The 24,090-nt window shown below is 45.8% G+C and overlaps 1 pseudogene; it reads right to left on the minus strand.

Annotated features, from left to right (window-relative positions):
* Positions 1-16,885: 16,885 nt before the first annotated feature.
* LOC101428658 (ATP-dependent RNA helicase DDX54 pseudogene) lies at positions 16,886-22,596 on the minus strand (annotated as a pseudogene).
* Positions 22,597-24,090: the final 1,494 nt, after the last annotated feature.

The raw sequence follows: 24,090 nt of genomic DNA on the forward strand, positions 1-24,090 counted from the left end.
TTGGTGTCAGTTCTTTCCGGAATGTTTTGTAGAATTCACCTGTGAAGCCATCTGGCCCTGGGCTCTTCTTAGTTGGGAGATTTTTAATAACTGATTCTATCTCTCTGCTTGTGATTGGTTTGTTAAGATCATCAATTTCTTCTTTTGTCAATATGGGCTGTTTATGTGTTTCTAGGAATTTGTCCATTTCCTCTAGATTGTCATTTTTGTTGGAATATAGTTTTTCAAAATATCCTCTTATGATAGTCTTTATTTCTGTGGGGTCAGTGGTGATATCGCCTTTCTCATTTCTTATTTTGTGTATTTGCATCTTCTCTCTTTTTTTCTTTGTTAGTGTTGCTAAAGGTTTGTCAATTTTGTTAATCTTCTCAAAAAACCAGCTCTTGGTCTTGTTTATCTGTTCAAGTGCTTTCTTATTTTCTATTTCATTTAGTTCTGCTCTTATCTTTGTTATTTCCTTCCTTCTTCTTCCTGTTGGGTTGCTTTGTTGTTGTTTTTCTAATTCCTTCAAATGTGCAGTTAGTTCTTCAATTTTTGCTCTTTCTTCTTTTTTGATATATGAATTTATGGCTATAAACTTCCCTCTCAGTACTGCTTTTGCTGCATCCCATAAATTTTGGTATGTTGTGTTATCATTATCATTTGTTTCAAGGTAGTCATTGATTTCTTTTGAGATTTCCTCTTTGACCCACTGTTTTTCTAAGAGTGTGCTGTTTAATTTCCAAATCGTGGTGTGAAATCTGGGCTTCTGTCCCTTGCAAATCTCCAGCTTGACTCCACTGTGGTCAGAGATAATGTTTTGTATGATTTCAATCTTTCTGAATTCGTTCAGCCTTTCTTTGTGACCTAGCATATGATCTATCTTGGAGAATGATCCATGTGCGCTTGAGAAAAATGTATATCCTGCTGTGTTTGGGTGTAGCGATCTATATATGTCTATTAGATCGAGCTGCTCTAATATACTATTCAGATGTTTTGTTTCTTTGGTGATTCTCTTTTGAGATGTTCTGTCCAGAGTTGATAGTGGTGTATTAAAATCCCCCACTATAATTGTAGATGTATCTATTCTTTCACTTAGTTTTTCCAGCGTTTGCCTGACGTATTTAGAGGCACCCTTGTTAGGGGCATAGATATTTATGATTGTTCGATCTTCTTGACAGATTTTCCCTTGGACTAAAATGTAGTATCCTTCTTTGTCTCTCACAATTGTTTCACATTTAAAGTCTATTTTGTCTGATATTAATATAGCTACTCCTGCCTTTTTTTGGTTATTGTTAGCTTGTATGATTGTTTTCCAGCCTTTCACTTTCAATCTCCATGCGTCTCTGGGTCTAAGATGTGTCTCTTGTAGACAGCATATGGATGGGTCATATTTCCTTATCCAATGTCCCAGTCTGAATCTTTTGATAGGTGAGTTTAATCCATTGACATTCAGTGTTATTACTATCAAGGAATTATTTGTGTTAGCCATACTTTGATTGGATTTGTGTTTGTCATATTTTGTTTGTATATATTTTTTTGTCTTTTTTGTTGTTGTTGTTGGTCTTATACTCTCCTCCAACTTTGCCTTTCCTGTTTTTTCCTTTCTTCCTGCAGCACTCCCTTTAGAATTTCTTGAAGGGGAGGTTTCTTGTTGGTATACTCTTTCAGTTTCTGTTTGTCTGCGAATATTTTGAACTCTCCATCATATTTGAATGGTAGTTTAGCTGGATAAAGTATTCTTGGTTGGAAATTTCTTTCCTTTAGTACCTTGACTATATCATACCACTGTCTTCTTGCCTCCATGGTTTCAGAAGAGAAATCAGCACTTAATCTAATTGAGCTTCCCTTGTATGTGATGGTTTTCTTTTCTCTTGCTGCTTTTAGGATTTTCTCTTTGTCTTGAGCATTGGATAATTTGACAAGTATATGTCTTGGGGTGGGCCTGTTGGGGTTTATGACTTGTGGAGTGCGCTGTGCTTCTTGGATATGTACATCTGTCTCTTTCAGTATATTTGGGAAGTTTTCAGCCATTATTTCCTGCAACACTCTTTCTGACCCCTTTCCCTTCTCTTCACCTTCTGGAATGCCTATAATACGTATGTTTGAGCGTTTTGCATTGTCATTCAGGTCCCTAAATCCTAATTGGATTTTTTCTATCTTCTTATTGACCCCTTCTACTATCTGTTTGATTTCTGATGTACTGTCTTCCACATCACTAATTCTCTGCTCTGTCTCTTCTAGTCTGCTGATATTTGCTGCAAGTGTATTTTTGATTTCTTGAACTGTGGTGTTCATTCCCATCATATCTGTTATGTTTTTGCGTATGTCTGCAATTTCCCCTCCAAGTGATATCTTCATGTTGTTAACCTCTTTCATTACTGCATCAAATTTGTCGGTGATAAATGTTCTGAGATTTTTCATTGCTTGTGCCAAGTTTTGCTCCCCTTCGTGATTATTGGTTTGTTGATTGGATTCAGCCATGTTTTCCTTATTATTGGTTTGGTTTGTAGATTTTTGTTGCTTTCTGGTCATCTCTTTATTTTGACAAATTTAATCAGTTCCTTAGCTTCTTTGTCTGCTCTTGGAGGTTAATTAGCTGTTATTTTTGCATAGGTGTTATATCTTCTCTTTGTCAGATTTTTCTTCTTATTCTAGTTACTTGTTGTTGGTTAAGTTCACTTTAGAGGAAAGTATTAGTGTTGGGGAAAGGCAATTGTGCAATTGTGTAAGCAAGGGAAAAGTGTAAAGTTGTATTGGTGATGTATGTTGACGAAGCAAGAATATGAGATCTGGAAGGATGGAGGTTAGATTCATGTAGATTGTATAGAGTTATAGCTGTAGGTAGAGTACCTTTTATGAAGTAGATGACTGAATTTGGGAGGAATATGGTATGAACTACAAAGCTATTGTTTTCATGAGAGAGGGAGAAAGAAAGGAGAGGTAATAGTTTCAAGAGTGGATAATAGACAGAAAACAGAACAAAGGTATTAGAAATTAAGAGTTAGACACTTTGTGGATCAAAGAACGGGAGGTTGGGGGTGGAATATAGGAGAGACAGTAGATGATAGTGGATATCAAGATGCAGGGGAAGGGGGATAGTGTAGGTAGCCTAAATCAGTTCACACAGAAATGAGGCAGTGGAGGATCGGAAAACCCAGCAAATGTGAGGTGTTCCCTGTAGCACCTATTGTATACTTGAATTAAAATAAAAATAAGTGGAAGATGAGGGACAAGAGGGAAAGAGAAAACCGAAAAAAAAAACCAAAACTAATTATAATAAAGAAAAAAGAAAGACAAGAAGAAAGGAAGAAAGAAAGAGGATGGGCAAACGGTGGGGAACGGATAGGGAGAAGAGAGATACAGGTATACACATGTCACAATTGCAACACTATCTAAAACAACAACTTCCCCCCACTTTGCCCTAAAACCCCCCGTCTGTCTGCCCAAATGGGTCTGCAAGCACCTCCCTTCCCACAAACCCCCAATAGGCCGCCCAGGGCCCACGAACTCCCCAGTACTGCAGATGCTCCAAAAATAAAAAAATAAAATAAAAAAATAAAGTAAAATAAATTAAAAAAAAAAAGAACAGAAACCCCTCCGCAGGCCTGGCTCCGCCCGCCGCGGAGGCTTGGACCGGCTCTGCCCGGCTCCTTACGCCGCCTCGGCCTGGCCTGGCTCCGCCCGGCTCCGCTCGCTACAGCGGCCCAGCCGGCTCCCGCGTCCACCTCCCGCCACCGCGGCCTGCACCGGCCCCGCCCAGCTCCGTATCTTTATTTACTTTTTTAAAGAGATTTTTATTTGTTTATTTATTTCTCTCCCCTTCCCTCCCAACCCGGTTGTCTGTTCTCTGTGTCTATTTGCTATGTGTTCTTTGTCCGCTTCTGTTGTTGTCAGCGGCACGGGAATCTGTGTTTCTTTTTGTTGCGTCATCTTGTTGTATCAGCTCTCCGTGTGTGCGGCACCATTTCTGGGCAGGCTGCACTTTCTTTCGCACTGGGTGGCTCTTCTTAGGGGGCGCACTCCTTGCGTGTGGGGCTCCCCTATGCAGGGGACACCCCTGCGTGGCACAGCACTCCTTGTGAGCATCAGCACTGTGCATGGGCCAGCTCCACATGGGTCAGGGAGGCCCGGGGTTTGAACCGCGGACCTCCCATGTGGTAGACGGACGCCCTAACCACTAGGCCAAGTCTGCCGTCCACAAAACACACTTTAGAGTCACCTTTTCCTGGGCTGTTCTTTTAAAATGGGACAGAAACCTTTCAAATGTCAAGAGATAGGGTTTGCCAAGGCAACGGAATGCTGAGGACTGCAAGTAAAGATTCTTCTCACCAAAAGGTGCTCAATCTGGAGTAGGGTTTAATTATACCTGCGGTACTTCTGACTTGGTGTGTGGGTGGGAGGTTCTGCCTCTCTGTTGCTGTTATTATCTCACGGGTAGAGTTTAATTCTTCCCGCCACAGGGTGGCTTAGTCCATCTCCCAATCCCCCTGCTCTCCATGGGAGGCACTCAACTGCTAACAAAGGTTGCACCGAGTCTCCGGCTATTAGCAATCAAATTCCTGGCCATCGCTAATCATCAGGCTTAATCATACGTTAATCATCTGCCAGCATGGTGTGGGGGCAAGCTGCACACGTTCTTGAGGCCAGGTCTGTATTGCACAGATAGTTTGTTAGAGAAACATGTCTACAGATAGCACTTTCCTTATTGAATATGGGAGTTGAAGAGACTGGGAAATGTGGTGGCATTTCAGGCTTGGGCCCTTCTTGATGGATTAATTCTTCTTCCTAAGCTGCTAGGATTTCTTTAATGCAGAATTTGATACGCTCCATTTCTCAACCTCTCCAACTGTTCTCCATTTGTTTTGCTGATTTCTTCTGAATATTTTATGATTAAGTATTTACCAGTACCTCTGTGGGGGTCATCGGAACTCCATCAGGGGAGTTGCTTTCTCTGGGTATCAGTTCATCTAGCAGTGCCGAGGCTCTTGGGGGCAGCTGAAGGCTATCTTTCTTCTGCTCGAATCTTCTGGGAGCTTCCCAACTCATTCAGCAAAAAGTCCGATGGCCTTACCATGCCCTGTGTAGGCCTACCTGGTCTGGCCTCTGGCTCCTTCTCAGGCTTTGCCTTCTCAACGGCCCCCTTTACTCACTCCACTGCAGCTCGATAGGCCTCCTTGCTATTTGTATTCATTTGCTGTTTCTGAATAATAAATCATTATTGATTTAACAGCTTAAAATACCCCCCTTTTGTTAGCTCAGTTTGCGAGCTGAGGAGTCTCAGCGGCCTTGGCTAGGTTCTCTGCTTCAGGTCTCGCAAGTCCAAAATCAAGACAGTGGCTGCACTGGGCTCCCATCTGGAGGCTCTGGGAAAAACGCCCACTTCCAAATTCTTTCAGGTGGCTGGCAGAAAGTCCCTTGTGTTGTAGGACTGAGGTTCCAGTTTCCTTGCTGGCTTTCAGCTGGGGGGCTGCTCCTAGCTCCTGGAGTCCACCCACATGCCTTCACATGTGGTCCCCTCCATCTTCATGCCAGGAAAGGCTGATCAATTCCTTCTTGTGCTTCGACTCTTTCTGACATCCCCTTTTGCAGTCAGCTGGAGAAAACGTTCTGCTTTTACAGGGTTCTTATGATTAGGTTAGGCCTACCTGGATAGTTGCCCTATTTTAAAGTCAATTATTAGTAACCTTAATTACACCTGCAAAACCTCTTTTGCCATGATGACTTACATACTCGTGGCCATAACTCCAGGCAGTGGAGGTCCTGCGTCCTCTTATAATTCTGCCTACCACTCTATGCCTGATAGCTTATGATCACGCCTACCTCAGGTCCTTTGTACTTGCTGTTCCCCTTGTCTGGAACTCCTCCCCAGACAAGGGAAGGAACATGGCTTGCTCCTCTAGTTCTTTCAGGTCTCTGCTCAAATGTTACTTCAGCAGAGAGGCTTTTTAAGGTCATTATATATGAACAAGGTCCTTGTATTCCTTAGCCCCTTATCCCGCTTATTTTCTTTGCCACACCTAGCACATCTGACAGATTATGTATTTACCTGTTTATTTGTTATTCTCTCCCTTTCCTCACTGGATTATAAGCCCCCTAAAGATGGGGACTTTGCCTGCTTTGTTCATGGCTGTAGCCCCTATTCCTAAATAACAGCTGGCACAGAGCAGAAGATCTACAAGCACAAGTGAATCAATGAATACATTAATCTTTAGCTTTCGCAATCCCTTTCCTCTTCTTCCCTCTCTCTCTCTCACTCAGGTGTCTCTGAATTTTAGAAATCCCATAAAATGATGATTATAAACCTTCTCACCCTCACTGCTGGGGGAGCTATAAGGAACTTCTCACTTTTCCGTCTGATTAAAATAAGCACAGCTCTCTCTGCTTAGAGGAGCCCCCACCAAATCTTGACGTTTATTTTTTGTCTTTCCCATTTTTCAGCAAGCTCTGTTCTTTCCCCCATTCCCCAAATAAATTCTTTTTACTGATCTAACTAAAAGAAGAGAAAAAGAAAAGGCAGAGCAAGGGCGTTTCTTGATAAGAGGAAGACTCTTCTGTTTAACAGTCTTTCTTTCACCTTCCACATTTGTCTCTTCATTGCCTCGCATGTTTCTTATGCACTCCCATCTTTATGCCCCAGATCGGGGCTGGAAAGTCTTAGAGATATTTGATCGTAGTTTCTTCTTCTATATTGGAATATCCTCCTTCTTCTTTCCAAGAATATGCACCACCTATTTAACCTCCAGCCCAGGTACCACAGGTTCTAGAGCATTCTTTGATTGGTGCAGTTTATTGGGAGAGCTTTCCCCTTTGAACTCATCTTATATCTAACCACAGGTCATAAACCTGGAGGTCCAAGGCCTGGATTAGATGCAGAGGTCAATTTTCTTCGGTTTGTGCAGTAATTTTTAAAAGTTTGAGCCTTCATTTAAAGAAGATTGCAGTAACAAAACAAAACAAAAACACACAAAAAAACAATAACCACACACACACACAAAACAAAAATCCCCAGAATTCCCATTCTCTTAGAAATAGAAACTCTGGCCACACTTGCATCTTCATTTCCATCTGCTGGCAGTCGAGGCTGGAGGAGAAGCTGCATCCTTTAGTTGGGATGTCTGTTCCCAGTTTGCACAATCTCCTTCCCTTCCGTTGTTTCTCTCTGAGTGGTGGTTGCCACTCGCCACCATGCTTGTGCTGTGTGTGTTTTTGTTTGTTTGTTTTAAAGAAAACTATTTCTCTGAATCACTATTTTATTAAAAGTGGGAAAATGGAAGGTAGAGCCACTCACTCTACCTCACTGCTTTCCCTCACCTGCCTGACCCCAGTGGGGTTTCTGCATTTTGTACTTCCAGACCTAGTCTAGCAGTCCATAAGACTGGAAGTATGTCTACCCCCTTTCACTCTGGATTCCAGAGCCTGAAATATAAGAGGCGGTCCATTAATAAATGGTTGGGGAATGAATGAATGAGGGCATGGATTGCCTGGTATCTAAAATCTATGTAACTCACATACCCTTGAACACTGAAATTTAACATGTTTTTTTAGGGAAATACCCGGGATGGAACCTGGGACCACACATGCAAAACAGGCACTCAGTCACTGCGCTACTCCTGTTCTTCTTACCATTAAAAAAAAAAAAGTGTAAATATCCTTCTACAAAATCTGTGTGCATTGTGAATTGTCTCTTCAACTAAATTCTTTAAAGGCAGAGACCTTATCATATCCTAATCTGTATTCCTTTCTTTGAAAAATCCTGAAAACAAGCTGTTCACAAGGCTCTGTGCTGGCTGCTGTGCAGGGAGGGACAATGATCAAGCACAGCAGGATCCTTCCTGCTAGAGGGGCTATATTTACCTCCAAAAAGCAACATATGCAGGTCACTATTATATCACGCCACACGTGGGGAGTTCTCTCAGAGGGCTGCAAAGCACCACGGAATCTCAAAAGAGAAAAATAGCAAGGGGTTAGTGATTGTCTTGAAGGAGGTAGGATTTTATCTGTGCCTTGAAGGATGAGTAGAATTTTGAAAAATTGAGGAGAACATTTCTGTCAGGGAGAAATGTACAAGAACTCCAGAGGTTAAAAAACCACTTACAACAATTACTTATTTTGATGAAACATCCAACTATGTTTCCCCAAGAGTGCTGTTTGCTTATAGGGGATGTTCAGCAAACATTTGGTTGACGGGAAACCCTCATTAAACCTTTTGATCGTCTTTGGTGCTGTGCTAGGGACTCTACCCGATTGGTGAATTTATAGTTTTCTGAGAAATTGCAGTTTATGAAAGAGAGATAAGAAATAGAAGTAGCTGATAAGCTACTGACATTGACATTATATTATGTATTTGGGGGTAATGTTTGCTCTCAAAGTCGCCAGGGGTGATCTGCAGATTTGCACTTTAATCTCTTAAATAGGTAGCTCAACCACAGGGCTCTGGGGTTTCTACATTGCAAAATTTCATCCCGTGGGCTGCTAATCACACGCTGATCCATTCGGAGCCCACTGCTTCTTGGTTGTTTCCAAATTTGATGAATGTTCCGGCCTCTATTCCCCTCCCTGTGACCAGGCATAATGCCACAAATTACACCCACCAGTGGGTTTCAGGCAGCAGAGGAAATTTCTTTTTAGTAAAGTGAAGCACAAAGAAAATTTCTTGAGAAAGCTACTTGATCACATTATGAAGGCAACGCCATCCTGGAGTTGAACAGGAATAAGGAGACAATTACGCCTCCTTGGGTTCCAGGGAGATAATGAGGGTCAATGGCCAGGCCAGTTTCCACAGGTCCAAGGAGTAGCCTTCATTAGAAAAAATTTGCTGTAAGTGCTTACTGCCTGTGGTGAAAGTAGTGATTCCGACATTTAGTGTACTTGTTAACTTAAGATGGCTTTATTAGACATAGGTTGGGCTTTCAAAATGCAAGCATTTTAATAAGACTTTGAATTTAGTACCTATTTATTATGTCCTGACTATGGACTTGTTTTATTGACCCCCATGATACAAGCTGTGCCCTGAGGTGCTGGCATATAGAGTCTGAGAGTTTCCCATTGGTTGGTACCCAGGTTATGCACTTCAACTTCCATTTGTGCTTGACTCCCTCTCTCCACCTGTCTACATCATCTGACCAGGTGCATGACCAGTCCCTATTTGAACACCCTAGTGATGGGGTACTTTTTTTTTTTTTTTTGTACCAGGGGCTAGGGAGTGAACCCAGGACTCATTTGTGGGATGCTGGCTCTCAACCACTAAGCCACATTGGCTTCCCTGAGTTAGGTTTTTGTTTGTTTTTGTGTTTTCAGGAGGCACCAGGAAACAAACCCAGGACCTCCCACGTGGGAGGTGGGTGCTCAACTGCTTGAGCCACATCCACTCCTGGTGGGGCCCTTTTTAATTGATAAGGGAACCAAGTCTAATGCATGATATTTTGTTTTGTTTTACTTTTATTTGATCACCAATAACATATATTTAAAATACTTAACTAGTTCTTCCTAAACAATTAATATATGTACATTAATCTGTTAGTATAAAAAGGCATGTCACGAAAAGTAAGTCTTTCTCTTGCCACCTATCTTCAAACACCCTTCCCGGGGTGTTTGAAATATATTCCAAATATATTTCCTGAAGTATTCTTGACTTTAGACAAATGTGTGTGACTGCATGTGTATACACTTCCCCTTTTAAAATCACAAATGGGATTATACAATTCACACAGCTCTACAGCTTGCTTCCCCCCCACCTCCCCCATCAGTGTATTTTGGGGATTATTCTACTTTAGCACATATAGCTGTGCTGCATTTGTTTTTGGCATCTGCATAATATTTCATTGTATGACTATATTATAATACTTCCTTATTAATGGCAATTTAAGGTATTGTTTCCAGGAAACCAGATATTTTTGAGTACTCTTCCTTACTTTCATCTCAGTTCTTGGGTCAATTTCCTCCTACATCCATCTCCACCTACCCACAACCCCACTCCCTACAACATCTGGCAAAATTCTATTTATTCTGCAGTCAGTGTAACCTCCTTAGAGTTGTCTACCCAAATCTCTCTTCAGGGTTCCGAGAGCATTTTGCCAACCCTCCAATATAGCATTGGCACAGTTCAGCTTTTCCTCGGGTGTCTGTGTGGGCCTGGTCTCCACTGATACTTGTACCCTCCTTGAGCCAAGCTCCACCTCTTCACTCTTAGGGGCTAGGACAACGCTGGGCCTGGGTCCCACGGTGGCCAGCGGGGCCCCCAGACCTTGCTATTAGCAGGGCCTTTGGGAGTTAAATGTCCATGACGACACTCCATCCCCATTTTAAGGGGTTGCTTTATACTGTTCTGGGTATCGTAGCTATGTCGTTTCCATACTTGGCTGGGTCTTGGAAGCACTTGGAGAAATGGTTTAAAATACAGGTGTCTGGGACTTTCCCTGGAGAGCCTGGGTCAGTAGGTCCAGGAGATAGGTCTTGGCCAGTTGTAATTTTTATTTAAGTTTTCTTTTTATTAGAAAAGTTACAGGTTTAGAGAAAACCACGCTGTAAGTACAGAGTTTCATACACTTCCTCACCTCCCACTCATGTCCATAGTTTTCCCTATATTTAACATTTTGCATTAATGAGGTACCTTTATTACAAGTGATGGAACAGCATAATTATAATTATATTATTAATTATACATTTAAAAAAATTTATTTCTCCTTCCCCCAGTTGTCTGCTCTTGTGTCCATTCACTGTGTGTTCTTCTGTGACCATTTCTATCCTTGTCAGCAACACTGGGAATCAGTATTTCTTTTTGTTGCGTCATCTTGCTGTGTCAGCTCTCCGTGTGTGTGGCACCATTCCTGGGCAGGCTGCATTTAATTTTGTGCTGGGCGGCTCTCCTTCCGGGGCACACTTCCTGCACGTGGGGCTCCCCTACGAGAGGGACACCCCTGCGTGGCAGGGCACTCCTTGCATGCATCAGTACTGCAGGGGGGCCAGCTCCACAGGGGTCAAGGAGGCCCAGGGTTTGAACCGTGGACCTCCCAGGTGGTAGACGGACGCCCTCACCACTGGGCCAAGTCTGCTTCCCAATTAATTATGCATTTTAAAAACAAGTTCTTTTGGTGACTCTGATATGCAGTGTCTTGCCTGAGAAAGTTTTTTTTCTGGACAAAAATATGAAGTGGAAGAAAGTGTCTCAACCCTCGAGGAGTTCATAATCTCGTTGGTGCGACAGAGAAAAAAGGTAAAAATGAGGTGGAATTTAGGCACAAAATATAAATATATGCTAGCCATGCTGTGGAGCGAGATCCATGCAGGCTGTGCCTTAGAAAAGGCTTCACTGGGAAAGTGACACTTCAGCTGGGCCAGGGAGGATGGATAGCCAGTCTGTGGGGTTTTGTGGACTTTTAGGTTAGTCATTCTCCAGGCACGTTTATGGGCTTTAAAGGGAGGTTGGTAAAGTGTAACGATTAAGAATAAGAGCTTTGGAGCTGACTGCCTTGGTTTAAGTCATGGCTGTACCACTTACTAGTTGTATGACATTGAGACCTCAGTTTCCACATCTGTTAAGTGGAAATAGCCATAGCTCAGCTCTCACCTCAGAAGGCTGTTGTGAATATTAAGAGGGATAATTTATTCAAAACTCTTGGTAACTAGTAAGGCCTTGATAAATGTAGTTGTTTCTTTTAAAGATTTATTTTATATGTTTCTCCCCCCACCCCTTGTTGTCTGTTCTCTGTTCATTTGTTGTGTGTTCTTCTGTGTCTACTTGTATTCTTATCAGGTGGCTCCAGGAACTGATCCTGGGACGTTCTGGAGTGGGAGAGAGGAGATTACTTTTTTGTACCACCTCAACTCCCTATTCTGCTACATCTTCTTTTCTCTCCTCTGTGTCTCTTGTTGTGTCACCTTGCTGTGCCAGCTCTTCGTGTTGGCCAGCACTCGTGCGCGGGGTGGCTTTCCCTATCATTCCCATGCAGGGCGGCCTCCCTTGTGGACTGGCCCTCCACATGGGCCAACTCAAGGCGTGGGCCAGCTTGCCCTCACTAGGAGGCCCTGGGCATTGAACCCTGGACCTCCTGTATGGTAGACGGGAGCCTAATTGGTTGAGCCACATCGAGTTCCTGTGATGTTTTAATAGTAACTTAAACACAGATGCAGGTTTTATCAAAAAACTTTCAGGGAAGTCAGGAGTGGCTTATAGAGTCTAAGGATGGAGGAAGAAAACAAAGAAAGGAGTTTGAGTCTGTCAAAAAGAGGGGTTGAGGGAAGCGGACTTGGCCAATGGATAGGGCATCCATCTACCACATGGGAGGTCCAAGGTTCAAACCCCAGGCCTCCTTGACCTGTGTGGAGCTGGCCCATGCGCAGTGCTGATGCACCCAAGGAGTGCTGTGCCACGCAGGGGTGTCCCCCACATAGGGGAGCCCCACACTCAAGGAGTGTGCCCTGTAAGGAGAGCTGCCCAGTGCGAAAGAAAGTGCAGCCTGCCCCAGAATGGCGCCGCACACACGGAGAGCTGACACAACAAGATGATGCAACAAAAAGAAACACAGATTCCCAGTGCTGCTGATAAGGATAGAAGCGGTCACAGAAGAACACACAGCGAATGGACACAGAGAGCAGACAACTCGGGGCAGGAGGGAGAAAGGGGAGAGAAATTAAAAAAAAAAGAGGGGTTGGCACAGTGTGGGCTGCAGGTAATTTTCTGCTTTGAGGTTCTCAGCCATGACCAGCACCAATTTATTTTATTTATTTATTTTTTAATTTTTAATTTTTTAATTCATTTTTCAAAAATATTACATTCAAAGAATATGAGGTCCCATTCAACCCCACCGCCCCCACCCCACCACTCCCCCCACAGCAACACTCTCTCCCATCATCATGACATATCCATTGCATTTGGTAAGTATATCTCTGGGCATCGCTGCACCTCATGGTCAATGGTCCACATCATAGCCTATACTCTCCCACGTTCCATCCAGTGGGCCCTGGGAGAATCTACAATGTCCGGTAATTGTCCCTGAAGCACCACCCAGGACGACTCCAAGTCCCGAAAACGCCTCCACATCTCATCTCTTCCTCCCATTCCCCGCACCCAGCAGCCACCATGGCCACTTTTCCCACACCAATGCCACATTTTCTCTGTGGATCTTGGCTTGGTTGTGTCCATTGCACATCTATGTCAAGAGGAGGCTTAGATTCCACATGGATACTGGATGCAATCCTCCTGCTTTCAGTTGTAGGCACTCTTGGCTCCCTGGTGTGGTGGTTGACATTCTTCAACTCCATGTTAGCTGAGTGGGGTAAGTCCAATAAATCAGAGTGTACGAGTTGAAGTCTGTTGAGGCTCAGGGCCTGGCTATCATATTGTCAGTCCAGAGATTCAAATCCCCTAGCTATATCTTAAACCCCAGCACCAACTACAATTCCAGTAAAGTAGCATGAAAGTCTTGTGAAAAGAGATCCCATCTGTGTCCAGCTCCATCACGCAGAAACACCAGCTCCAAAGAAGGGCCAACTGACATGGTAGTGAACCCCATCTGCCATGACCATAGAACCTGTGGGTCTCTTTAGCCCTCAAAAGAACCAATACCTGGGGTTGTATCTACTTTATCTGTTTCTGAGACTCTGCTCAGGTGTGCATAAGGGCAATCCTTCTGACATCCTCCAGACTCTTTTTTAGGGACTCATAGCCATATAAACTCATTTCTCCTTTCCATTTCCCCCTTACATTAGGTCAAACAGCATTTTAAACTCCTGTTATTATATATAGACAGGCATATTCTGACCAGCACCAATTTAAATCCAAGTCTGAATGTACCCACTTAGTCCTGTCAATTGCACTTTTTTCAGAGGCAAGTAACCCACATGCTACACAATAAGCTAAGACTCAGGCTAAAGTAGGCTGCAACCAATGGATGGCTCAACATTCCTCACAATCTCATTAAGATAAGAATGATGTGAGCTAGCTTGTGGACCCAAATTACTTTCATTGTAAATCTTTCATATGCCACAGTTTATCACATCATTTCGGATGGAGCTTGAGGTCTATGGAAACCAGACATTTCTCTTACTCTGCTTTTGCAACCGTGGCCCCACATGCTTAGAGGTGGAGCTATATATTTCATTCTGGAACCCCTCTGCTCCTTTTCCAAAAGGCAACACAAATACCTTCTTTGTAAAGGATCTGATGTCAGTATTGTGTATCAGCCATGATCATGTGCAAAAGCATTCTTGAAATATGTTCATCTGAGAGCCTGAATATCTAGAAATAGGTGGCTTTGGTGAAGAAAGAAAATGAAAGATGAAAGAGAAAGAGAAGGGAATGGAAAGTGTCAAAGCAAAGAGGAAAGCAAAGAAAAGAAGGCAGGAAGGAAAGGAGAAAGAAAAGTTGTAAGGAAATGAAGGGCAAGAGAAGTTAAGAAGTAAAAAGGAAAGAAAAGTAAACAAGAAAAGAATAGAAAAGATGAGAGGAAAGAGAAAGAAAGTGGAAACTTCTCCTCCCTCCCTGCAGACTTCAGCTACGACAGACAGGAGCTATTGGTTGTTGGTGCCTGCTTGTGCACTTCAACCTTGGTTTAATGAGCAAAACACTACTTGTTCCTGGGTCTCTGCTGACATCAATCAATAAGGCTATTTCTCTTATTGCAGCACTACAAGGTGATAAGGGGAGATGGCAGAATAAGTGCTAACTTAGAATAAGTGCTAACTAGTAGAGGCAACTATTATTTTTGAGTTTTAATGAGGTATCAGACAAGAAAGGCAGTTAATTTCAACCTAATAATCTCAGCGGTCCTTAGCTTCATGCCACAGGGCTGTGCGGATTTTCCTGAACAAGGCTGTCTATGTCGGTGCCTGACCACATTCTAGAAAAGCCACTGGTTTGTTTCTGGGGCTGTGCAAAGATATGGCAATCTACTAAATTTACAGGATTCAATTTCTAAACTAGAGGCAGATCATAGGAAAGTACAACTACTTATTTACTTATCTATATAAATGAAACGTTAATGTAAGTAACTAAAGGTGAGAGTCAGCTAGGAAACAAATGAGTGCCATTTGGGAGGCTGGGCTGAGGGTTTCCAATCCCGGAACACGGTTTAGGACCTTGGTTGTTGGCTCCGGGAGCCTCCGTGGTTGCTGTTCCTTTAACAGGGGTCTCCAGCACCCCAACCCTGCTTTATAGCCTCTCCAGGTGCTGAGGGGTGGGGCCGTGATGTGACTTTGGCCCTGCTGGAGTCCCCCAGTGGAGCTGTCCACCCACGACCTCTCGGCCCTGCTGACCAGCGTCCTCCAGCCTGAGCCTGCAGCCCCCACCTCCTAGCCCTGTCCCAGGGGAGCAGAGGGGGAGGAGGCCCTGTGGGGACCGTACTCCTTGTGACTTCCCGAGGGGTGGCAGGTGGATCAGTTCTCCCCCGAGCGGGCTCATTGCCTCATCTGAAAGATGGTGGAGGGCGGTGCCGCTGAAGAGTGGGGTTTAAATGAAGGGCACCCGGGGTGGTGGGGTGGCGGGGGAGTCCTAGACCTGGCCCACAGCAGGCACCCAACGCACGTGGGCAGCGGTGGCAGTGATGACGAGCGGCCACCTGCTGGCCCCTCAGCCCCCACATGCTCTGGCACCACCGATTCACCTGTGCTGCAGGTATAAAATGGGACGAGGACCAGAAGGCCCATTCCAGGGAGGCTGGGGGATTAGACAAGTGCTGTCTGTCAGGTCCAGCTTATGGTAAATGCTAGACCAGTGTTTGGAAAGTAAACTACAGGACCACAAAGCAGGTTACAAAGGGTGAGTTTACTCATCTGCAAAATGGAGACCCTGACACCTGACAGGGCCCCCTCTCAGGAGACTTCAGGGGAACTCACACTCTCCAGCTCATCCCCCAGAAGGCTGACTGGAATTTTACTGCCTGTGACTTTCTCTTTCAACTCCTCAAGAAGACCCTGCATGCCTGGCCCACCAGGGAGGCTCAAAGATTTGTACACTTCAAAATACACCCTCTGGTGAAGTGGATTTGGCTCAACTGATAGAGTGTCCACCTACCATATGTGAGGCCCAGGGTTCAAACCCCAGGCCTCCTTAACCCATGTGGAGCTGACCCACATGCAGTGCTGATGTGCGCAAGGAGTGCCGTGCCACACAGGGGTGTCCTCTGCATAGGTGAACTCCACACGCAAGGAGTGTGCCCCCACAAGGAGAGTCACCCTGTGTAAAAAAAGGACAGCCTGCCCAGGAGTGGTGCTGCACACAGGGAGAGCTGATGCAGCAAGATGACACAACAAAAAGAGACAGATTCCCAGTGCCGCTGACAAGAATGCAAGTGGACACAAAAAGAGAACACAGTGAAATGGAAACAGAGAATGGACAACGGGGGTGGGGTGGGGTGTGTGTGTGGGGGGGTGGAGGGGTGGGAAGGGGAAGAGAAATAAATAAAAAAACAAAACCAAAAACCAAAATACACCCTCTGGGCTTAGGCACTCAGGGCTCAGACCTTGTGGCCAGGGCCGCTGAAACCGATTTACACACGCAAGTGGCAGCAGCCAAGTTGTCAACTCAGGGCTTGGACTACCAGGTTTTGCTGGTGAACTCCTAGGCATCCTTCAAAACCCTGCTCACATGCCTCTGCCTTACGCATGACCCTACAGCTGTCCTCCCCATGGATGACAGTTTCTGCAGGGAGCGCCCCAGTGGCGGGCTCAGGTCCAGGCACGCAGCCATGCTCGGCAGGCGTACGTTGACATCCAGCTTGGGTGGAACCAGGATCCACGGGGTTGGGCCCCGGGCCTTATATCTTCTTCCTCATCTGTCCCTTCTTGGAGTGGGCGCCCTGCCGCGGCTCCGGCCCCCCCCCCTCCCCCCCCCCCGGCGGTTGCGGGGGAGAGCTGCTTGAGCCCTAGCGCTGCGGGAAGCGCAGCTCCTGAGCCGGTCGCAGCAGCTTCAGGATCGGCTGCTTGGACTTGCCGCCCGGCGCGCACGGCCTGGCCGCCGGCTCCCAGCTGGGGCGCTGAGTTCAGAGATGTTCGCCCTCGAGCGGTAGGTCTCGACACTGAGCACAGCCTCAGCCGCTGGAGCTCCTCCTCCTCCGAGCTCGAGCTGAAGAGTGGGTGCAGGTCCAGGCCCGCGAGGCCCGGCTCCTTGGCCCCCTTGATGGACGCGGCCCAGGCCCCGCAGCTCCAGCCACGCCTTCAGGGCGCTCCGTGGGCCGCAGCCGCGGTGGTCCCGCACGCTCTGCGGCTCCCGGCCCAGCAGCCGTCCGCAGCCGCCTAGCCTGCGGGCTCCCCACGGGAGCGGCGAGGGCAAGCGCACGACCCAGGTACAGGTGCAGGTGCCCCAGATAGGGGACCTGGTCCGGAGCCACCAAGGAGTAGGCAGGGCTGCTCCCTCCAGCCCGGGCCACGAGGCCCACGCCGTGCGGGAAGAGCCTGCCCTTGGCGAGGAAGCTGTAGTTAATGACATTGTGCCCCAGCGGGATATCCAGGCCCCTGGCGGCTGGGGCCAGTGACCATGGGGTGGAGCGCTTGCTCTGTGTGAACGTGGCCAGGTTGACCTTGCGGACGGTTCGGCGTGGCACCAACTGGTTCCGTGGCCTCACAACGCTGCGCAGCAGGGGGAGCGGCGCCGCGCGCTGGGCGTCCTCGTGCGCGTGGAAGGCGGCAGTTCTGAGCGCGGCGTCCACGGCCAGGCTGGCAGGCTCCGAGTCGGTGAGGCCCGCCTGTACGGACTCCACCAACTTGGGGCAGCGTGCAGAGAACAGCACCGTCTGGTGGGCTCGGCGAGGCGGCCCATGATTTCCTGCAGCTGCTCTGCAAACCCCATTTCAAAGAGCCTGTCTCGTGGAACACACGTACTCCCTGCTCTGCAGCGTCACGGTGCACCCATTGCCCAGGCCGATTATGTCGGGATTTTCCTGCAGGACTACAAACTCGTCTATTTTATCTCCACCCAAGATCAGGGTGGGCTTGAGGTCTGTGAGCTTGCCCACCTCCTTGGTGAACTTCGTGGGCTGCAAGGCCAGCGTGCAGGCGGGCGAGAGGCTGAGGGCGTGGGCTCGGGGCTGGGCATCTCCGGCCATTGGGGTGAGGAAGCAGGCCGTCTTGCCCCTGCCGATTAGGCCACGGCCACCACGTTCTTCTCATCAAGGGCCACTGGTTGGTCCTCTGGATGGGCGTTGGCACCTAGCAGCCTTTCTTCATGATGCCCCTGAATGCCAGGTGGCTCAGGCCCGGGGACTGGAAGGTTCTGGACTTCTTGTCTTGTTCTGGGCTTGCACCATCTCCCGGGTGTCCGGTTCCACATCCGAGGTGCATTCTGAAGTGGGGGAAGGTGGGCAAGTGTCTGCCAGGGCCCAGCCTCTGGGTCCGGGCATCATCTTCTCACACTCACGGTCCTCCGAGTCTCTGCTGTGGGCCTGGAGGCTGTGTGCCTCCGGAGCCTCCTGCCTCCCCTGGGCCATGCAGCTCGGGCTGAGAGCCGGCTCCTGGGGCGTGCCAGGGGCCCTGCCGGCTGGGGCTCACGGAGTATTTATTTTTAAAGAGACCTTCCAATGGAGTGGGGCCAATGTTTTGGAGCTTGGATATGAACAATACATATGTAAGGTTGTTATAGGATTCTTATATGGTTGTCTGGAAAAAACCCTAAATCACTTTTTTTGTGTGGTGACCCATTGTGGGAAGATGCTAAGATCTGTAATTTCTCCAATGCCATCAGTTATGCTTGGCATTAAGAGATACTTTTGTGTGTGTGTGTCTGTATATATATAGTAAAACATATTGGATTCTTCTTGGTGAGCTTTGAAACATCTCTGACTTTTAGAAGAATGAAGCCAGGATGGCACACTGGCCTCTGCGCGCCCTTGTGCAACTAAGCAGATTTGTTCACTGATCGCCTTACTTTTCCCATCATGTCTAGAAATGACCTCAAAATTCTTCTCAACACAGCCCCCCCCGGCAGATACCACTATCCTGGGGTTGATCGTATGAAAAAGTTCTCTTTCTCTTCCCTCCTGGTTACTTCTTTTACCTTATGGAAATGCTCAGGGATAAACAGCCTGGGTTTCCTATTTCAAGTGGAATCACTAAATGGCTCATTGCTTATGTCACTTTGAAAAGTGGGCCAGTTTAGAAGTTCCACTGGGGAATTCTGACAGGATTGCTGAAGCAAGGCTTCATTTTATTTTTTGAGCTCTTTTCCCTCATGCCAGACATTGATGGGAGCCAACACCTGGAACAGATGGAAAATTGCGTATTTCAGGAGGAAAAGCAAATGGGTTGCACCAAGTGAAAATCATACTCTTTGGGGTGAGAAAGTTTGCTGTGATGGCACATCAATGGTAAGTGATCCTAAATGCTCATGTCAGTCCACCTGACTTCTCCTTTCCTTGCATCTCGAAATTTCCAGCAAAGGCAGGAAAATGACCGCCCAGAAGAAAATAATGTGATAGGAAGAAAGATTTAGGCTATAGTTTCCAAAGTTGTGGAGTGAAATGGTTTCATTAAAGATGCATTATTCATAGAAATAAAAAACGTAGCCCTCATCTTTGGTTGACACATGATTATTAGATTCTTCAAGATTACTTGAATTTGTTTTGCAACTGACACAACACAAATGACATCAGAGCTTTTTGAACCAAGGAAGCAATTTCGAAATTCAATATTGCAGTAAAAGGAAAACAAATAGGCCTTGTCTGCTAGCGTACGATGGCCCTAAAAATACACCACTGCAATTTCATGGCTGACCTGTGCTATAATTTACTCTTGGTGGTTCACTTGTTGAAATTTTAATTCTTGAGACTCCACATTTGGCCAAAAATTATCTATCTGTGAAAACCACGATTTATCTTCTCTCGGTAAGGAAGACAAGGATTTGGGCACAGCTTTAGTTTCTGCGGTGTGGCTGAGGAGAGCAAAGGCTCTAGAGCAATTGTATCCTGGCTCTAGAGCAATTGCAGTTTGAGCAAGTTAGTCTTGGGTGGGGCCCAACAGTCTGCATTTCTGACAGGCTCGGAGGTCGTGCCCAGGCTGCCGACTCCCTGATCCACACTTTGGGAAGTCATGAACTGTCTAGTTGTTGCCACGCAGGAATGTGGGTCTACTTTTGCTGGGTCAGAGGACTTTTAAAGAAAACCTGAGAATCTCTGTTTTATATGAAATTTCCTGATTTTCAAATGGTAGTAACTTGGAAAGCAGACATGGCTCAACTGATAGAGCATCTGCCTACCATACGGAGGGTCCAGGGTTTGCTACCCAGGGCCTCCTGACCCGTGTGGAGCGGGCCCATGCGCAGTCCTGATGTGTGCAAGAGTGCCGTGCCATGCAGGGGTGTCCCCCATGTAGGGGAGCCCCACACTCAAGGAGTGTGCCCTGTAAGGAGAGCCGCCTAGCGTGAAAAAAGTGCAGCCTGTCCAGGAATGGCGCCGCACACATGGAGAGCTGATGCAGCAAGGTGATGTGGCAAAAAGAGACACAGATTCCCGGTGCGGCTGATAAGAATGCAAGCGGACACAGAAGAACACACAGTGAATGGATACAGAGAGCAGACAACAGGCGGGAAGAGGAGAGAAAAAAAAATGGTAGTAACAGATATGTGAAAAAAGCATAGTGAGGGAAACCCAACTTTGAGTACTTCATGGAATTATGAACATGTTCTGCTCTGATGTCAAATGTTAGGACTTCATCCCTGCTCATTTCACCATGCTTTGAACTTACAGTTCATGCTTTTGCCCTTGTGGTGGTAATATATTTTATAATCTGTTTTTTCTAAGTAGATTTTAAGCTTCTTAGGGACATGGGTGGGATCGTCTTCTTTTTCCATCTGCTAAAATAAGCAACAGAATGTTTCATACTCCATAGGCGGTCAGTAGATATTAGTAAACCAGTAGAGATAAATGGTGTATTTCATAAGGCTGGAATGGATTTTCATATATTGTTAGTAGGAGTTTTATTTTGAAGCAGGCAAGCAGAAGGAGTTGCTTAATTTTATTAATTGCTCCTATTTATAAAAAACACATTAATAGTTTAAGGAAGTCTTGATCTGCATGGAAAAATGTTTACTATTCCAAGGTGGTAATGATGAAATTTTAATTGTCATTGGGAAAGTGAGTGGCTTTGGGAAAAAAACTCAGTAAAAGGCCTAATATTCCTTATGATTCGTGAGCCAATCCTGAAGTGCAAATCTTTCTGGTAAATCTAAGGAAACTGAAGGTGACACAGCAAGGCATAATTCATGCAGGTGAATGCACCTTACATGAGGACTCCTCTGAACATCTGTGGAGAGTCAGCAATGGGCACTTGTCATTATAAGCTTGTCATACCCTGAAAACTAGTCTTGATCTATGGCCTACTGCCCATTTATACATATATGGCGCTCTAGACTTCAGTAGCTGCTTTATTAGCTGAATTGACTCTCATGGCAATTCCAGTAGGTCAGCAGGGAATATAGTGTCAAGAAAACTTTTGTGACCCAACATGTGGTCTGTCCTGGAGAACAATCCATGTGCACTTGAGAAGAAGTTATATCCTGCTGTTTTGGGGTGCAATGTTCTGTGTATGTCTGTGAGGTGAGGGTCACTTACATTATTCAGGTTCTCTGTTTTCTTATTCCTCTTCAGTCTAGATGTTCTATCTGTTGATGAGATTGCTGTATTGAAGTCTCCACCTAGTACTGTAGAGCAGTCTGTTTCTCCCTTCAGTTTTGCCAGGGTTTGCCTGATGTATTTTGGGGTGCCGTGGTTAGTCACATAAATGTCTATGATTGATATTTCTTCTTGGTGGATTGCCCCTTTTATTAATATATAATGTCCTTTTTTTTTAGGATTAAAAAAAAATTAATTTCTCTCTCCTCCCCCCCTGTTGGCTGCTCTCTGTGTCTATTCGTGTGTTTTCTTCTGTGTCCACTTGCATTCTCGTCAGCAGCACCGGGAATCAGTATCTTTTTCTGTTGCATCATCTTGCTGCGTCAGCTCTCTGTGTGTGTGGCGCCACTCCTGGGCAGGCTGCATGTTATTTCACACAGGGCAGCTCTCCTTGCAGGGTGCATTCCTTGTGCGTGGGGTTCCCCTAGGTGGAGACACCTCTGCAGGGCAGGACACTCCTTGTGCACATCAGCACTGCGCATGGGCCAGCTCACCACATGGGTCAGGAGGCCCTGGGTTTGAACCCTGGGCCTCCCATGTGGTTGGCGGATGCTCTATCAGTTTAGCCAAATCTGCTTCCCATAATGTCCTTCTTTGTCTCTTGTAACAGCTTATAGTTGGATCATGCTTTTCATGTTTTGTTTTTTTATCCCCCCCCTCCTCCTCTGACCGTGGCTTGCTTGCTGTCTGTTCTCTGTGTCCATCCGCTGCGTGCGCCTCTGTGTTTTTACTTGTCTCCATTTTTGTTGCGTCACCTTGCTGAGTTTGCTCTCCGCGGCGCTTGCAGGCTGGAGGCTCTCCATGGCATGTGGGCGAGCCTGCCTTCACAAGGAGGCCCCGGGATGTGATGAACCCAGGGCCCATATAGTAGACCAGAGCCCAACTGATGGAGCCACAGCCGCTTCCCTGGATCGTGCTTTTTGATCCATTCTGTCAATCTGTGTTTTTTGGTTGGGGAGTTAATCCGTTAACCTCAGTGTTGTTACTGACAAGGCAGTACTTTACTTACTTCAGCCATATTGTCCTTTGGTTTTTAAATTCTATCTTTTTCTTTGCTTTGGTCTCTGCCTTTATTGCAACCTCCTTTTCTGTGGAGCTCATCCTTTTTTGAAATATATGACTGATCCCTTTCTTATTTCTATTTCTGTGTGTTTTAAAAATACTTTCTTTGTGGTTACCCTGGAATTTGTATTATATATCCTACATCTATAACCCACTAATTTGAAAAGATACCAACTTAGTTTCCATAGCATACATGTTCTCTGCTCCCATGTCCCTCTGTTTCCCCTCTTTATGTTGTTTTTGTCTCACTTTGCCACTTTATATTTTGCATGCTAGACCAATTTTTGTGCCACCTTCTTGCCGGGGCCAATTATTCCCTTACCAGGGAGCGCTGTGCCCTACTTCTGGCTGCCACTACACAGACAGATCTAATGGCCACACACCTTGAGTTTCTGGCTCTATTCTCCACTTCTGAGCTTGGAGATAACATGACACACAGAGTGTAAGCTCTAGCTTCCTGAGGTACACTGAAGCAGCCAGATGATCTGATTTAGAGGAGTAGGGGAGCTAATTGCCTAAGGGGGGAATGTTGGCTATCAGAGGAAGGGACAAGGTAGGTGAAGTTCCTCTCTTTCTTCACTCCCATGGAGGACTACCGGGAAGCATGGTTCTTCTAGAGAGTCTGTCTGAAGATGTCCTGCATGGCTGAGTGGCTGCTGCTGCCTAGCCACCTGCTGTGCCTTTTTATGGCTCATTGTGAAGCAGTGACCAGTGTGGCAATGCATCATCTTGCACTGTTTTCATCCTTCCTGCTCTCACATCCTTTTGCTTCACTCTTATTGTTCTGGGATTGTACGTCCAAGTAAGCAGTAGCCCTTAATCCTTGCCGCTAGGGAACTCAGAGGAAGACAAGAGTTCTTCCTTACACATATCCAATGCTTTTTTTCAGGACTTGAGAGTTCAATGGCCATTTAAAAAAAATATAATAAACTTTAATTTTTTTAGTTTTATCTTATTTCGTGACTTTATTTTTAAAAAATATGTATCTTTATTTATTTTTAAAAGATTCATAGATCACACAAAATAAAAATTTATTTTTAAAGAGGTTTCATTTACAGAAAAGTTACATGGAAAGTATAAGGGATTCCCATGTGTCCCCCTCCCTCTCCCACATCATCCCCTTTTTATTTTTATTATTTTATTTTTTTAAAAAGATTTATTATTTATTTCTTTCTCTCACTTTCCCCCCCATTCCCCTGGGGTTGTCTGTTCTCTGTGTCCATTCACTGTGTGTTTCTTTGTGACCGCTTCCATCCTTATCAGCAGCACCTGGAATCTGTGTTTCTTTTTGTTGCGTCATCTTGTTGTGTCAGCTCTCTGTGTGTGTGGCGCCATTCTTGGGCAGGCTGCACTTTCTTTCGCACTGGGCGGCTCTCCTTGCGGGGCGCACTCCTTGCGCGTGGGGCTCCCCTATGCGGGGGACACCCCTGCGTGGCATGGCACTCCTTGT

Source organism: Dasypus novemcinctus, chromosome 26 (genome assembly GCF_030445035.2).
Source record: "Dasypus novemcinctus isolate mDasNov1 chromosome 26, mDasNov1.1.hap2, whole genome shotgun sequence".
Taxonomy (NCBI): domain Eukaryota; kingdom Metazoa; phylum Chordata; class Mammalia; order Cingulata; family Dasypodidae; genus Dasypus; species Dasypus novemcinctus.